The sequence below is a fragment of the Pseudophryne corroboree genome, unplaced genomic scaffold, assembly GCF_028390025.1.
Source record: "Pseudophryne corroboree isolate aPseCor3 unplaced genomic scaffold, aPseCor3.hap2 scaffold_2063, whole genome shotgun sequence".
In the NCBI taxonomy this organism is placed as follows: domain Eukaryota; kingdom Metazoa; phylum Chordata; class Amphibia; order Anura; family Myobatrachidae; genus Pseudophryne; species Pseudophryne corroboree.
In genome coordinates, this window is record NW_026968704.1 from 58,044 (window position 1) to 75,133 (window position 17,090).

The 17,090-nt window shown below is 41.8% G+C and overlaps 3 non-coding genes across 3 annotated transcripts; all 3 read left to right on the forward strand.

Moving 5' to 3' along the window:
* The first annotated feature begins 249 nt into the window (after positions 1-249).
* Positions 250-323, forward strand: TRNAY-AUA (transfer RNA tyrosine (anticodon AUA)). Its single transcript has one exon. It is a non-coding gene; the product is annotated as a tRNA-Tyr (tRNA).
* A 3,433-nt stretch (positions 324-3,756) lies between these two features.
* TRNAS-ACU (transfer RNA serine (anticodon ACU)) lies at positions 3,757-3,830 on the forward strand. The gene has a single exon. It is a non-coding gene; the product is annotated as a tRNA-Ser (tRNA).
* A 2,266-nt stretch (positions 3,831-6,096) lies between these two features.
* TRNAN-AUU (transfer RNA asparagine (anticodon AUU)) lies at positions 6,097-6,170 on the forward strand. The gene has a single exon. It is a non-coding gene; the product is annotated as a tRNA-Asn (tRNA).
* Positions 6,171-17,090: the final 10,920 nt, after the last annotated feature.

Below are 17,090 nucleotides of genomic sequence, written 5' to 3' on the forward strand. Positions count from 1 at the left end.
TAGTTTCAATCTGCCTACCGCTGGGTTATGGGCCCAGCATGCTTCCATTGCTGTACTCTGCTGCACATGTAAGTGCAAGAGATCCTGAAGCACTCACTCATCATGGGAAAGTACCAATGTGTTTCTTCGTTGGTTGATGGAAGAAACATCTTACAAAAACTCTCCAGATTATTGACTTTTTAAAGTTTTTCTAGGAAACGTTTTAGATGAATGCTTATTAGCCTTTGTCAGTATAGACTTTTGCAAAGTGTCTCTGTGGCGCAATTGGTTAGTGTGTACGGCTATAAACCAAAAGGTTGGTGGTTCAATCCCACCCAGGGACGTAATTGACCTTGTTATCAGATTTTGGTGATCTTTAAGTAGACAAGTCAAAATTTCAAACCCCCTCTTATGGTGTAGGGTACCTGGCCTTCTCTGATGTAATCAAAGTTAGATTTGATTCAGTGATTTTATAAAAACAGCTAGGAAGCACAATTTAGCAGTGGGTTGCAGAGAAAAAGAAATATGCTGGTAAAAAAATCCAATTGAGTGATTAAACAGCTCTTAATTTTCTGGCTTTATTTTTATGCTAACAAATTTGTTCTCTGAAAAGTGTCCACAAAGCCAAGTCTCTGATTAACACCTTTGTAGGGATGGTTTTTCACCTATTACTAAATTAAATTTGCTTCATTGGAAAGGCAGCAAGATGCATCCTCATTTCAATGTCTACTTAAATAATACGGGTTGACACCAGGAAACATTAACGCCACTGCATCCTTGCTGCTTTCTCATGTGGAAGTCTGTTTAATGTGAAAACAAGGTGATATCTAATTAGCACACAGGTAAGGAATTAAGAAAATCTTTATTTAAGGGTGAAAATGTTTCTCACAAAATCGTTGCCCCAATGCATCATTGAAATTCAAGCTGGAAAGATGATTTTAATATATCACTTGTACATTTTGTATTGCTCTTCTGGTGACAATGTAGTTTGTTTTTGTCAATTACCATTTTAATAATAGGGTAAAGAAAATTAAGTGGATTTTTAAAAGAAAACAATACTTTCAATATACTATTAAAACAAATTAAAATGGTAAAAGTTATTGTACTTTAATGAAAAATAAAAGAGCAAAAATATCAATCCCAGTTTTGGATTACTTTAATTAACAAAAAAAATGCATATAGCAGAGGATAGTTTTAATCTGCTTACCTCTGGGTTATGGGCCCAGCATGCTTCCATTGCAATACTCTGCTGCACATGTAAGTGCAAGAGATCCTGAAGCACTCACTCATCATGGGAAAGTACCAATGTGTTTCTTCGTTGGTGGATGGAAGAAACATCTTACAAAAACTCTCCAGATTATTGACTTTTTAAAGTTTTTCTAGGAAACGTTTTAGATGAATGCTTATTAGCCTTTGTCAGTATGTACTTTTGCAAAGTGTCTCTGTGGCGCAATCAGTTAGTGTGTACGGCTATAAACCAAAAGGTTGGTGGTTCAATCCCACCCAGGGACGTAATTGACCATGTTATCAGATTTTGGTGATCTTTAAGTAGACAAGTCAAAATTTCAAATCCCCTCTTATGGTGTAGGGTACCTGGCCTTCTCTGATGTAATCAGAGTTAGATTTGATTCAGTGATTTTATAAAAACAGCTAGGAAGCACAATTTAGCAATGGGTTGCAGAGAAAAAAAATATGCTGGCAGAAAAATCCAATTGAGTGATTAAACAGCTCTTCATTTTCAGCCTTTATTTTTATGCTAACAAATTTGTTCTCTAAAAAGTGTCCACAAAGCCAAGTCTCTGATTAACACCTTTGTAGGGATGGTTTTTCACCTATAACTAAATTAAACTTGCTTCATTGGAAAGGCAGCAAGATGCATCCTCATTTCAATGTCTACAGAAATAATACAGGTTGACACCAGGAAACATTAACGCCACTGCATCCTTGCTGCTTTCTCATGAAGAAGTCTGTTTAATGTGAAAACAAGGTGATATCTAATTAGCACACAGGTAAGGAATTAAGAAAATCTTTATTTAAGGGTGAAGATGTTTCTCACAAAATCGTTGCCCCAATGCATCATTGAAATTCAAGCAGGAAAGATGATTTTAATATATCACTTGTACATTTTGTATTGCTCTTCTGGTGACAATGTAGTTTGTTTTTGTCAATTACCCTTTTAATAATAGGGTAAAGAAAATTAAGTGGATTTTTTAAAGAAAACTATACTGTCAATATACTATTAAAACAAATTAAAATGGTAAAAGTTATTGTACTTTAAGTAAAAATAAAAGAGCAAAAATATCAATCCCAGTTTTGATTACTTAAATTAACAAAAAAAAATGCATATAGCAAAGGATAGTTTCAATCTGCCTACCTCTGGGTTATGGGCCCAGCATGCTTCCATTGCAGTACTCTGCTGCACATGTAAGTGCAAGAGATCCTGAAGCACTCAGTCATCATGGGAAAGTACCAATGTGTTTCTTCGTTGGTTGATGGAAGAAACATCTTACAAAAACTCTCCAGATTATTGACTTTTTAAAGTTTTTCTAGGAAACGTTCTAGATGTATGCTTATTAGACTTTGTCAGTATGTACTTTTTGCAAAGTGTCTCTGTAGCGCAATCGGTTAGTGTGTCCGGCTACTAACCAAAAGGTTGGTGGTTCAATTCCAACCAGGGACGTAATTGACCTTGTTATCAGATTTTGGTGATCTTTAAGTAGACAAGTCAAAATTTCAAACCCCCTGTTATGGTGTAGGGTACCTGGCCTTCTCTGATGTAATCAGAGTTAGATTTGATTCAGTGATTTTATAAAAACAGCTAGGAAGCACACTTTAGCAGTGGGTTGCAGAGAAAAAGAAATATGCTGGCAAAAAAAATCCAATTGAGTGATTAAACAGCTCTTCATTTTCTGGCTTTATTTTTATGCTAACAAATTTGTTCTTTGAAAAGTGTCCACAAAGCCAAGTCTCTGATTAACACCTTTGTAGGGATGGTTTTTCACCTATTACTAAATTAAACTTGCTTCATTGGAAAGGCAGCAAGATACATCCTCATTTCAATGTGTACTGAAATAATACAGAATGACACCAGGAAACATTAACGCCACTGTGTCCTTGCTGCTTTCTCATGTGGAAGTCTGTTTAATGTGAAAACAAGGTGATATCTAATTAGCACACAGGTAAGGAATTAAGAAAATCTTTATTTAAGGGTGAAGATGTTTCTCACAAAATCGTTGCCCCAATGCATCATTGAAATTCAAGCTGGAAAGATGATTTTAATATATCACTTGTACATTTTGTATTGCTCTTCTGGTGACAATGTAGTTTGTTTTTGTCAATTACCATTTTAATAATAGGGTAAAGAAAATTAAGTGGATTTTTTAAAGAAAACTATACTGTCAATATACTATTAAAACAAATTTAAATGGTAAAAGTTATTGTACTTTAAGTAAAAATAAAAGAGCCAAAATATCAATCCCAGTTTTGGATTACTTTAATTAACAAAAAAAAATGCATATAGCAGAGGATAGTTTCAATCTGCCTACCGCTGGGTTATGGGCCCAGCATGCTTCCATTGCAGTACTCTGCTGCACATGTAAGTGCAAGAGATCCTGAAGCACTCACTCATCATGGGAAAGTACCAATGTGTTTCTTCGTTGGTTGATGGAAGAAACATCTTACAAAAACTCTCCAGATTATTGACTTTTTAAAGTTTTTCTAGGAAACGTTCTAGATGTATGCTTATTAGCCTTTGTCAGTATGTACTTTTAACAAAGTGTCTCTGTGGCGCAATCGGTTAGTGTGTCTGGCTACTAACCGAAAGGTTGGTGGTTCAATCCCACCCAGGGACGTAATTGACATTGTTATCAGATTTTGGTGATCTTTAAGTAGACAAGTCAAAATTTCAAACTCCCTGTTATGGTGTAAGGTACCTGGCCTTCTCTGATGTAATCAGAGTTAGATTTGATTCAGTGATTTTATAAAAACAGATAGGAAGCACAATTTAGCAGTGGGTTGCAGAGAAAAAGAAATATGCTGGCAAAAAAAAACCAATTGAGTGATTTAAACAGCTCTTCATTTTCTGGCTTTATTTTTATGCTAACAAATTTGTTCTCTGAAAAGTGTCCACAAAGCCAAGTCTCTGATTAACACCTTTGTAGGGATGGTTTTTCACCTATTACTAAATTAAACTTGCTTCATTGGAAAGGCAGCAAGATGCATCTTCATTTCAATGTCTACTGAAATAATACAGGTTGACACCAGGAAACATTACCGCCACTGCATCCTTGCTGCTGTCTCATGTAGAAGTCTGTTTAATGTGAAAACAAGGTGATATCTAATTAGCACACAGGTAAGGGATTAAGAAAATCTTTATTTAAGGGTGAAAATGTTTCTCACAAAATCGTTGCCCCAATGCATCATTGAAATTCAAGCTGGAAAGATGATTTTAATATATCACTTGTACATTTTGTATTGCTCTTCTGGTGACAATGTAGTTTGTTTTTGTCAATTACCATTTTATTAATAGGGTAAAGAAAATTAAGTGGATTTTTTAAAGAAAACTATACTGTCAATATACTATTAAAACAAATTTAAATGGTAAAAGTTATTGTACTTTAAGTAAAAATAAAAGAGCCAAAATATCAATCCCAGTTTTGGATTACTTTAATTAACAAAAAAAAATGCATATAGCAGAGGATAGTTTCAATCTGCCTACCGCTGGGTTATGGGCCCAGCATGCTTCCATTGCTGTACTCTGCTGCACATGTAAGTGCAAGAGATCCTGAAGCACTCACTCATCATGGGAAAGTACCAATGTGTTTCTTCGTTGGTTGATGGAAGAAACATCTTACAAAAACTCTCCAGATTATTGACTTTTTAAAGTTTTTCTAGGAAACGTTTTAGATGAATGCTTATTAGCCTTTGTCAGTATAGACTTTTGCAAAGTGTCTCTGTGGCGCAATTGGTTAGTGTGTACGGCTATAAACCAAAAGGTTGGTGGTTCAATCCCACCCAGGGATGTAATTGACCTTGTTATCAGATTTTGGTGATCTTTAAGTAGACAAGTCAAAATTTCAAACCCCCTCTTATGGTGTAGGGTACCTGGCCTTCTCTGATGTAATCAGAGTTAGATTTGATTCAGTGATTTTATAAAAACAGCTAGGAAGCACAATTTAGCAGTGGGTTGCAGAGAAAAAGAAATATGCTGGTAAAAAAATCCAATTGAGTGATTAAACAGCTCTTAATTTTCTGGCTTTATTTTTATGCTAACAAATTTGTTCTCTGAAAAGTGTCCACAAAGCCAAGTCTCTGATTAACACCTTTGTAGGGATGGTTTTTCACCTATTACTAAATTAAATTTGCTTCATTGGAAAGGCAGCAAGATGCATCCTCATTTCAATGTCTACTTAAATAATACGGGTTGACACCAGGAAACATTAACGCCACTGCATCCTTGCTGCTTTCTCATGTGGAAGTCTGTTTAATGTGAAAACAAGGTGATATCTAATTAGCACACAGGTAAGGAATTAAGAAAATCTTTATTTAAGGGTGAAGATGTTGCTAACAAAATCGTTGCCCCAATGCATCATTGAAATTCATGCTGGAAAGATGATTTTAATATATCACTTGTACATTTTGTATTGCTCTTCTGGTGACAATGTAGTTTGTTTTTGTCAATTACCATTTTAATAATAGGGTAAAGAAAATTAAGTGGATTTTTGAAAGAAAACAATACTGTCAATATACTATTAAAACAAATTAAAATGGTAAAAGTTATTGTACTTTAAGTAAAAATAAAAGAACCAAAATATCAATCCCAGTTTTGGATTACTTTAATTAACAAAAAAAATGCATATAGCAGAGGATAGTTTCAATCTGCCTACCTCTGGGTTATGGGCCCAGCATGCTTCCATTGCAGTACTCTGCTGCACATGTAAGTGCAGTAGATCATGAAGCACTCACTCATCATGGGAAAGTACCAATGTGTTTCTTCATTGGTTGATGGAAGAAACATCTTACAAAAACTCTCCAGATTATTGACTTTTTAAAGTTTTTCTAGGAAACGTTCTAGATAAATGCTTATTAGCCTTTGTCAGTATGTACTTTTTGCAAAGTGTCTCTGTGGCGCAATCGGTTAGTGTGTTTGGCTATTAACCAAAAGGTTGGTGGTTCAATCCCACCCAGGGACGTAATTGACCTTGTGATCAGATTTTGGTGATCTTTAAGTAGACAAGTCAAAATTTCAAACCCCCTGTTATGGTGTAGGGTACCTGGCCTTCTCTGATGTAATCAGAGTTAGATTTGATTCAGTGATTTTATAAAAACAGCTAGGAAGCACAATTTAGCAGTGGGTTGCAGAGAAAAAGAAATATGCTGGCAAAAAAATCCAATTGAGTGATTAAACAGCTCTTCATTTTCTGGCTTTACTTTTATGCTAACAAAGTTGTTCTCTGAAAAGTGTCCACAAAGCCAAGTCTCTGATTAACACCTTTGTAGGGATGGTTTTTCACCTATTACTAAATTAAACTTGCTTCATTGGAAAGGCAGCAAGAAACACTAGACTAATTGGAGGTGCGCCCTAAAGCAAATTACAATGTTAGGATTAGGGGGTTCGGAAAGACCTCTAGTGTATACTGTCACGATCCGGGTATCTGGACGCCATAACTTACCTTTCAGATGCCTCCTAAGGCTGGCTCAGCGCTCCAGGACCGGATCCCATCTGTTATTCTGATGTCCCCATTCCTGCCTCCTCTCCTGTCACTCTGAGACGCTGTCACAGCGGCGCCATGTTACATCTTGAATGGCATCTCCCGCAGCCTCCGCCGCCGTCCCTGAGTTTCTGCATGCAGGATGTCAGAGTGGCGCTTATGTCAGCCGCGGCCTCCGCTGTTGCCCGCGTGGTTCAAATGTGCACTCATCAGTCTGGCGTCTCCTGTTTACTGTTGCCGGCGCCGCCATTGCTGTTAAAGTTCCCACATGGATTATCAAACCAATCTTCCCTCCAAGTGTCTGCATGGGCGCAGCCATGTTGGATTCTGTCACCTGTTCATTTCCACCAATCCGCTGTTTCCATTGTAATCTGCATAATTGCCTAGCCAATCCCTTCCTTGCTGCAGGTATAAGTATTCTGTGCCTGAGCAAGGAAGGCGTCAGTGATTTGGTTGTCAAACCTAGTTCCAGTTTGTCTCTCTCCCGTGGTTGTTTTCCAGGTTCCAGTTACCATCTCCAAACCTCCACTAAAGAGACCCGCTCTAGTCTACCACCTGCGGTGCAGCCTGACTCTCCAGTCCTCTGGGACTCATCTGTTTCCAGTTACAGATTTACCTGCTTCCAGCCTAGCTTCCAGCAGAGATCAGCTCTTCTTAAAGTGCCGGTATCATTTCCGCAGATTACCACTCACCACCGGCACTATTATTTCACCGCTCTCAAACTCCATATATCAATCATATTTCATCGCTCTCAAGCTTCATTTATTATTTGGCTGGTTCCATCCAGCAATCCACTCCGTGCTTACATCAGTCTGGTTTCAGCCAGTACCCACAGCAGCCATTTTATCCACAGCAGCCCAGCTTTTCCTGGAACACCAGCTAGTATGATCCTGGGCTATCTCCATTGCTACAGTCGGGCCTGGTAAGGACTTTCCAACTAGAAGATAATAAGAACTGTCTCATACTACCAGAGCCCTGTGGTCCTTGTCCTCCTGTAGTACCCAGGAACTGTATTATTTCTCTGCTGATTTTATGTTTCTCTTTTATTACTGCTGTGATGCATGGAGTTTGTCAAAATAAACATCATTGACTTTTATCCTGGTTGTCGTGGGCACGCCTTCGGGCAATTCTTCTACATTTAACTTACATGTCCAGGGGTCTGATACAACCTCCCAGGTTCCACTACACCTCAGCCCCTACAACTGAGGCTGCCTCCAGTCAGCTCAGGCCCTCAGTTGTGACATATACACTGTATATACATTTTAAGATAGGAAGGTACAAATTACATATTCACATTGCATCTATGGGCTGGATTCACATGTCCCTTTCCTCCCTCAATCGTGCCCGTCAGCAGCTATTCTATTCTATATAAGGAGCCACGAGTCGCCGCCATTTTCACTTGTGCATTGGAGATGATAGGGAGAGGACGTGCAGCGTTTTCTCAGTTTCTGTGTTCAGTGTGCTGCAAATATCTGTGCTCAGTGTGCTTGCAAATATCTGTGCTCAGTGTGCTGAAAATATCTACGTTCTCTGCCTGAAAAATGCTCCATATCTGTGCTGCATTGTATTATATAGTATGAGGACAGGGCAAAATTTTGCTGACCACCAGTATATAATATATAGCAGTATGGTACAGTAGGCCACTGCTCTACCTACCTCTGTGTCGTCAAGTATACTATCCATCCATACCTGTGGTGTATTTTAGTAGTTGTGCGCAGTATATATAGTAGGAGGACAGGGCAGAATTTTGCTGACCACCAGTATATAATATATAGCAATACGGTACAGTAGGCCACTGCTCTACCTACCTCTGTGTCGTCAAGTATACTATCCATCCATACCTGTGGTGTATTTTAGTAGTTGTGCGCACTATATATAGTAGGAGGACAGTGCAAAATTTTGCTGACCACCAGACTTCTACTTAAGTCCAATGGTGTAGGATGTGCAAAGCTGTTTGGCTGTGCATTTATTGATCTAAGCATGCATTTTTATCAAAGCGTGATAAAATTGACACATAACGCAGCGTTCAATCAGCGTTAATTTATCTTCAGCTGATATCGATTGTGAATTGACGTTTCTTCTCTTCTTGTCACCTACAGGTAATTACAATTGACTACAACCACCAATCTATTCTGCTGCACTATATCTATATATGCAAAGCTAATTCTGCTGGGTAATGCAAATTGAAACATTATTGCATAGTATGTGATTTTGAAGTACTTTTTTAAAGTTTTGAATGATATAGACCCAGTTTAATTTTTGTGGAATGCCTGGTTGTAGCTTTTAAGGTAATTTATTGCCTGGCATTTGAGGGGGTGGGGTGTGGTTACAGATTTAAATTATTGGTTTCACTTGTAATAGTCTTCTAATTAAGTCCAATGGTGTAGGCTGTGCAAAGCCATTTGGCTGTGCATTTATTGATCTAAGCGTGCATTTTTATAAAAGCGTGATAAAATTGACACATAACAGCAGTGTTCAATTAGCGTTCAATCGAAGTGAAAAAGAAGGAAAACAGAAGCACACCAATCTAACAAAACAAAGAAAACTGAAGAACTAATAACAAATGTGAGTCACTTACTCCTCAGATCACTCACCTCCTGATTGTTGCATCTGATTACATAGCACAGAACTACCTTACTTGGACATTTCATAAACCATCCATTTCACCTACAAATGCCTGTATCTGTATTATTGTAATTTTGTTTTTTAAGCACAGCTGCACCAATGCAATTTTACCTGCAAACACTTAAAACATCTAACATAATTACCATTGCTTCTTAAACCTCTCACAATCCTTTCATTTCTTACACTCCAAATACATTTCCACGGCCCAGAGAATTTTCACCAAGGTAATGGCGGAAATGATGGTTCTCCTGCGTAAGCAAGGTGTCACAATTATCCCGTACTTGAGCGATCTCATAAAAGCGAGATCAAGAGAGCAGTTGCTGAACAGCGTATCACTTTCACTGAAAGTGTTACAGCAACACGGCTGGATTTTCAATATCCCAAAGTCGCAGTTGGTTTCTACGACTCGTCTGTCTTTCTTGGGCATGATTCTGGACACAGACCAGAAGAGAGTTTATCTCCCGATAGGAAAGGCCCAGGAACTCATGACTCTTGTCAGGAACCTATTGAAACCAAAACTTGTGTCAGTGCATCACTGCACTCGAGTCCTGGGAAAGATGGTGGCATCATACGAAGCCATTCCATTCGGCAGACGCAGATTCGGCATTCAGGACTGGATCCTGGTGACCACAGAGGCAAGCCTCCAAGGTTGGGGAGCAGTCACACAGGGAAGAAATATCCAAGGTCTTTGGTCAAGTCAAGAGACTTGTCTTCACATCAACATCCTGAAACTAGGGGCCATATACAATGCCCTACGTCAAGCGGAGACCTTACTTCGCGACCAACCGGTTCTGATCCAGTCAGACAACGTCACCGCAGTGGCTCATGTAAACCGCCAAGGCGGCACAAGGAGCAGAGTGGCGATGGCACAAGCCACCAGAATTCTTCGCTGGGTGGAGAATCACGCAAGCGCACTGTCAGCAGTGTTCATTCTGGGAGTGGACAACTGGGAAGCAGACTTCCTCAGCAGACACGACCTACATCCGGGAGAGTGGGGACTTCATCAGGAAGTCTTTGCACAGATTACAAGTCGGTGGGAACTGCCACAGATAGACATGATGGCGTCCCGGCTCAACAAAAAGCTACAGAGGTATTGCGCAAGGTCAAGAGACCCTCAGGCAGTAGCTGTAGACACCCTAGTGACACCGTGGGTGTTCCGGCCGGTCTATGTATTTCCTCCTCTTCCTCTCATACCCAAGGTGTTAAGGATAATAAGACAAAGAGGAGTGAGAACAATCCTCATTGTTCCAGATTGGCCACGGAGGACCTGGTATCCGGATCTGCAGGAAATGCTCACAGAAGATCCGTGGCCTCTTCCTCTAAGACAGGACCTGTTGCATCAGGGGCCCTGTCTGTTCCAAGACTTACCGCGGCTGCGTTTGACGGCATGGCGGTTGAATGCCGGATCCTAGCAGTGAAAGGCATTCCGGTTGAGGTCATCCCTACGCTGATAAAGGCTAGGAAGGATGTAACGTCAAAACATTACACCGTATATGGTGAAATTATGTTTCTTGGTGTGAGGCCAGGAATGCTCCTACGGAAGAATTCCATCTGGGCCGTTTCCTTCACTTCCTACAAACTGGAGTGAATTTGGGCCTAAAATTAGGCTCTATTAAGGTCCAGATTTTGGCCTTATCCATTTTCTTTCAAAAAGAATTGGTTTCTCTTCCAGAAGTTCAGACTTTTGTAAAAGGAGTGCTGCATATTCAGCCTCCTTTTGTGCCTCCGGTGGCACCTTGGGACCTTAACGTGGTGTTAAGTTTTCTAAAATCACACTGGTTTGAACCACTTAAAACGGTGGAGTTAAAATATCTTACATGGAAGGTGGTCATGTTATTAGCCTTGGCTTCGGCTAGGCGAGTGTCGGAATTAGCGGCTTTGTCACATAAAAGCCCATATTTGGTGTACCATGTGGATAGAGCGGAATTGCGGACCCGTCCTCAATTCCTACCAAAAGTGGTCTCATCTTTTCACATGAACCAACCTATTGTGGTGCCTTTGGCTACGCGTGACTTGGAGGATTCCGAGTTACTTGATGTGGTCAGGGCTTTGAAGATTTACGTGGCCAGGACGGCTAGAGTCAGGAAAACTGAAGCGCTGTTTGTCCTGTATGCAACCAACAAGATTGGTGCCCCTGCTTCAAAGCAGGCTATTGCTCGCTGGATTTGTAACACGATTCAGCAAGCGCATTCTATGGCTGGATTGCAGTTACCGAAATCGGTCTAGGCTCATTCCACGAGGAAAGTGGGCTCTTCTTGGGCGGCTGCCCGAGGGGTCTCGGCACTACAGCTGTGTCGAGCTGCTACTTGGTCAGGTTCAAACACCTTTTCAAAATACTATAAGTTTGATACCCTGGCTGAGGAGGAACTCATGTTTGCTCAATCGGTGCTGCAGAGTCATCCGCACTCTCCCGCCCGTTTTGGAGCTTTGGTATAATCCCCATGGTCCTTACGGAGTCCCCAGCATCCTCTAGGATGTTAGAGAAAATAAGATTTTAAACCTACCGGTAAATCTTTTTCTCGTAGTCCGTAGAGGATGCTGGGTGACCGTCCCAAGTGCGGACTACTTCTGCAATACTTGTATATAGTTATTGCTTCAATAAGGGTTATGTTAGAGTTGCATCAATCCTGCACTGATGCTACAGTATGTTGTTTTTTCGTACTCATAACTGGGTAGTTTATCACAAGTTATACGGTGTGATTGGTGTGGCTGGTATGAATCTTGCCCTGGATTAACAAAATCCTTTCCTCATACTGCCAGTCTCCTCTGGGCACAGTTTCTCTAACTGTGGCATAGAGGGGCATAGAGGGAGGAGCCAGTGCACACCCAGAACTAAAGTCTTTCTTAAAGTGCCCATGTCTCCTGCGGAGCCCGTCTATCCCCATGGTCCTTACGGAGTCCCCAGCATCCTCTACGGACTACGAGAAAAAGATTTACCGGTAGGTTTAAAATCTTATTTTCTACTTTATTCTTTTCTATCCTAGTTTATTACGACCAACTTTCATCCAAGGAGTTTGATATTCTACTACCTGCATGCAATTTAAATTGCTTAAATTGTTTATATGGTTGATTTGTCCTTCACAATCCATAATCTGCAACTTGGATGTACTTGTGTCATTGAAAATCTTATAATAAAAATGTTTATATATTGAAAAAAAAAGTTATAAGACATATGCCTACCTACTAAATGGGGTAAAATTAGGGGATTCTGTACTGGAAAAGGACTTAGGTGTCCTCATAGATAGCAAGCTAAGCAGTAGTACCCAAAGTAGGACTGCAGCAAAGAAGGCTAATAAGATATTAGCATGCATAAAACGGGGTATTGATGCTAGGGACGAGAGTATTATACTCCCGTTATATAAATCACTAGTGAGGCCACACCTTGAATACTGTGTACAGTTCTGGGCACCGTACTACAAAAAGGATATCCTGGAGCTTGAAAAGGTACAGAGGAGGGCGACCAAACTAATTAAGGGCATGGAGATGATGGAATACAAGGAAAGGCTTGAAAGACTAGGCATGTTTACATTGGAAAAGCGGAGACTAAGAGGGGATATGATCAACATCTACAAATATATAAGGGGACAATACACAGAGCTTGCGCGGGACCTGTTTCTGGTTAGATCAACACAGAGGACTCGTGGACACTCGCTCAGGTTAGAGGAGAGGAGATTCCGCACAATACAGCGTAAAGGCTTTTTCACGGTAAGGACAATACGTGTTTGGAATTCCCTGCCCGAGGGAGTTGTAATGGCGGAATCTGTCAACACCTTTAAGAATGGGTTAGATAAATTCCTATTGGATAAGGATATCCAGGGGTATGGTGCATAGTCATGCATTATAATTACTATAAATAGGGATAAAATGCAATGGCTGACAGCAGCATCAGTCAGACATTTTAGTAAAATCATCATGCATAGGACACCACAAATAGGTTGAACTCGATGGACAATTGTCTTTTTTCAACCTCAGATACTATGTTACTATGTTACTATGTAATATTTGAAGAAACAAAATAAAATAAAGCTATGTATTGGGTTTCACTAACAAGCACATTGGAAGACTTGACTACTGTTAAAAGACATGCATTACATGGTATAGAGCCACAAACCACAATGTAGTAAAATAAAAACAAACTTACATGTGTATCAAACCTATGTGAGGCTTACATTGATAGTGCAAGATCAACACTCTATCAACTGTGCAAACTAGACTGCACATAAATGCCATAAAATTTATCTGAGATTTTAGTAAATAAGGCCTGTTGCTGTCCGGGTCACACAGCCGTCACGGCCCCGCCCCCATACGGTCCGGTCATGTCTGCGTTGTCCTGACTGTGCTCCCAAAATGGCGGCACAACGCCGCTGGCCCGACTCCTCCTGCCCAGTGACCGCCTCTACCTGTCAATCAGGCAGAGGCGCTCACTGGGCAGAGATGCTGATCGCATCTCTGGCATGTGCCGGTGCACTGTGGCACCAGCACACACGCACTTCAGACCTGATCTCCTGTTGTGTGAATATGCACAGCAGGGATCAGGTCTTAATTAGGCCCTATATACAGCTGTCAGTAAAGCAGGGATGTGCTGCTGCCAGTGAGGCAGGGATGTTCTGCTGTCAGTGAAGCAGTGATGTGCTGCTGTCAGTGAAGCAGTGATGTGCTGCTGTCAGCGAGGCAGTGATGTGCTGCTGTCAGCGAGGCAGGGATGTGCTGCTATAAGTGAGGCAGGGATGTGCTGCCGTCAATGAGGCAGGGATGTGCTGCCGTCAATGTTGCAGGGATGTGTTGCTGTCAACGTTGCAGGGATGTGCTGCTGTCAGTGAAGCAGGAATGTGCTGCTGCAGTGAGGCAGAGATATGCTGCCCACTATCTCCCTATCACCCCTGCCTGAGTCGCACACTTTCCCTGTCACCCCTGCCTCAGTTACCCACTATCTCCCAGTCACCGCTGCCTCAGTCAACCACTATACCTGCGACCCCTGCCTCAGTCTCTTACTGTCCCTGTCACCCCTGCCACAGTCATCCACTATCTCCCTATCATCCCTGCCTTATTCATTTATTATCCCTGTCACCCACTTTCTTCCCATACTTACCCAACCCCTTCCTATCACCCCTCCCTCAGTAACCCACTATCTCCCTGTCACCCCTGCCTAAGTCACCCACTATCACTGTCACCCCTGCATCAGTCACCCACTATCTCCCAGTCACCCCGGCTTCAGTCACCCACTATATCCCACTCATACATGCTTCAGTCACCCACTATCTCCCAGTCATCCCTGCCTCAGTCACCTACTGACACCAGTGCAGATATTTCTGCTGCAGCCTCTCCACTCTCCAGCGTGAACGTCCTGACGACTGAGGAAATCCGCTTCCCAGTTGAGGACTCCGGGAATGAACACTGCCGATATTGCTGGCAGATGACGTTCTACCCAACTGAGGATTTTTTTATACTTCCAGCTTTGCCATGCAGTTTCGAGTGCCGACTTGATGATTTGTGTACACTACCGTGGTGGCGTTGTCCGATTGTACTTGAACAGGCCTGTTCTGTACTAGAGGCAGGGCCAGTATCAATGAATTGAACACTGCCCGCAATTCCAGAATGTTTATCGGGAGGAGAGATTCCTCCCTGGTCCACCGATGGTGAAGGGTCGTCATCACGGCCATGACCTTGGTGAATTTCCGAGGTGCCGTGGCCAAACCAGAAGGCAGGACCTGAAATCCAAAAACTAACCAGGCACAACACTGCTTAGCTTCCAACATCAGATGAGATTGGACATATCCAGTGCGATGCGGCTGTAGATGATTTTTGCTGTTTCTAACTTCTACATCAATGAATAAGTTTCAAAATAGAATGCATCAAGAGAACGGTGTTGGTAGTATAAAACTACCTACAGCACCTGGTATTCCCAGGTGGTCTCACATCCAAGAACAAACCAGGCCTAAGATCAGGTGATATTGGGCATATACAGTGTGGTGTGGCTGTAGATGAGCTTAGTGGTTTCTGTTAGAGTTCTTCTACTTCTAACTACTAGTACATAAATGAATAAGCGGCCGATTTATTAAACCTGGTGGAATGATAATTTGCATGGTGATAAAGTACCTAATTGCCATGTCACAGGCTGGGTTTGAAAAATGACAGTTAGGAGCTGACTGGCTGGTACTTTATCACCTTGCACTTTATCAGTTCACCAGGCTTAATAGATCTGCCCCAATGTTTCAAAATGGAATGCATCAAGAGAACGGTGTTGGTATTGTAAAAATACACACAGCTCCTGGTATTTCCTGGTGGTCTCCCATCCAAGTACTAAAACCAGGACCAACACTGCTCAGCTTCCATGATCAGGAGAGATTGGGCAAATCCAGTGTGCTGTGGCTGTAGATGAGCTGGTGGTTTCTGTTAGAGCTTTTCTACTTCTAACTTCTGGTACATAAAAGAATACATGTAAAAATTAAATGTACCAAGAAAAGGGTGTTGGTAGTTTAAAAACACCTAAAGAATCTGATAATACATGGATGGGAGACTGCTTGGTAGTAACAAAGTCCAATACTGCTTTGCTTCAAAGATCAAATGAGATTGGGCATATCCAGTGTGGTGTGGCTTTAGATAAGCTTTGTGGTTTCTGTTAGAGCTCTTCTACTTCTAACTACTGGTACATTAATGAATATGTATAAGGTTGTAGTTTATCCAATATGCCTTTACTACCTTACCTTACCCCCCCCTCCCCTCCCCTCCTTATAGCTTCCTTTGTTCTCTCCTCGTGTGTGCATTATTTGTTTTCTCATACGTCCTAGAGGATGCTGGGATCACATTAAGAACCATGGGGTATAGACGGGATCCGCAGGAGACATGGGCACTTTAAGACTTTCAAAGGGTGTGAACTGTCTCCTCCCTCTATGCCCCTCCTCCAGACTCCAGTTTTAGAATTGTGCCCAGTGAGACTGGATGCACTACAGGGGAGCTCTACTGAGTTTCTCTGAAAAGACTTATGTTAGTTTTTCTTATTTTCAGGGAGGCTGCTGGCAACAGTCTCCCTGCTTCGTGGGACTTAGGGGAGAGAAGTATGACCAACTTCTAGTGAGTTCAATGGCTCTACTTCTGGCTGACAGGACACCATTAGCTCCTGAGGGTGCTGATCGCTGGGTACGCCTAGATGCCCACTCCCGTAGCCTGCCATCACCCCCTTACAGAGCCAGAAGTCAGAAGACAGGCGAGTAGCAGAAGAACAGATGGCATTCTGAGGTACCACGCAGCGAGCGGAATGCTGTGCGCCATGTTCCCACACAAACACAGGCACTGCAGGGTGCAGGGCGTTGGGGGGGGGGGGGGGCACCCTGGGCAGCATAAATTCCTCACAAAAGGCTGGCAAAAGTGGACATTAGTGCCTGGGCACTGTCCTTACCCCACCAGCGTAATTAATTATTTGTTTCTGAGCGGGACAGAAGCGTGCCATTACAGCGGCGGGGCTTCTTCCTCACCTCACCAGCACATCTATAGAGCGTTACAAGTCTATCACTATAGAGTTTATTATTTCCCAGACTGTGTACTTTTGATGCTGGGTTGTGAGCTGAAAAATCCCATCTGTCCCTCTGACAGATTTACTGTAGGTCTATCCCCCATAAGCCGATGTGTCTGTGGGTACTTGGTACATGTGTGTCAACATGTCGGTGGCTGAATGTTTTTCCCAAGAGGAAACTATATTAGGAATGCAGACATATGATGGTGGCCCTGTTGGCACCACCAATAACTGACTGGGTGAAAGTTTCAGTAATATCAGAGTGA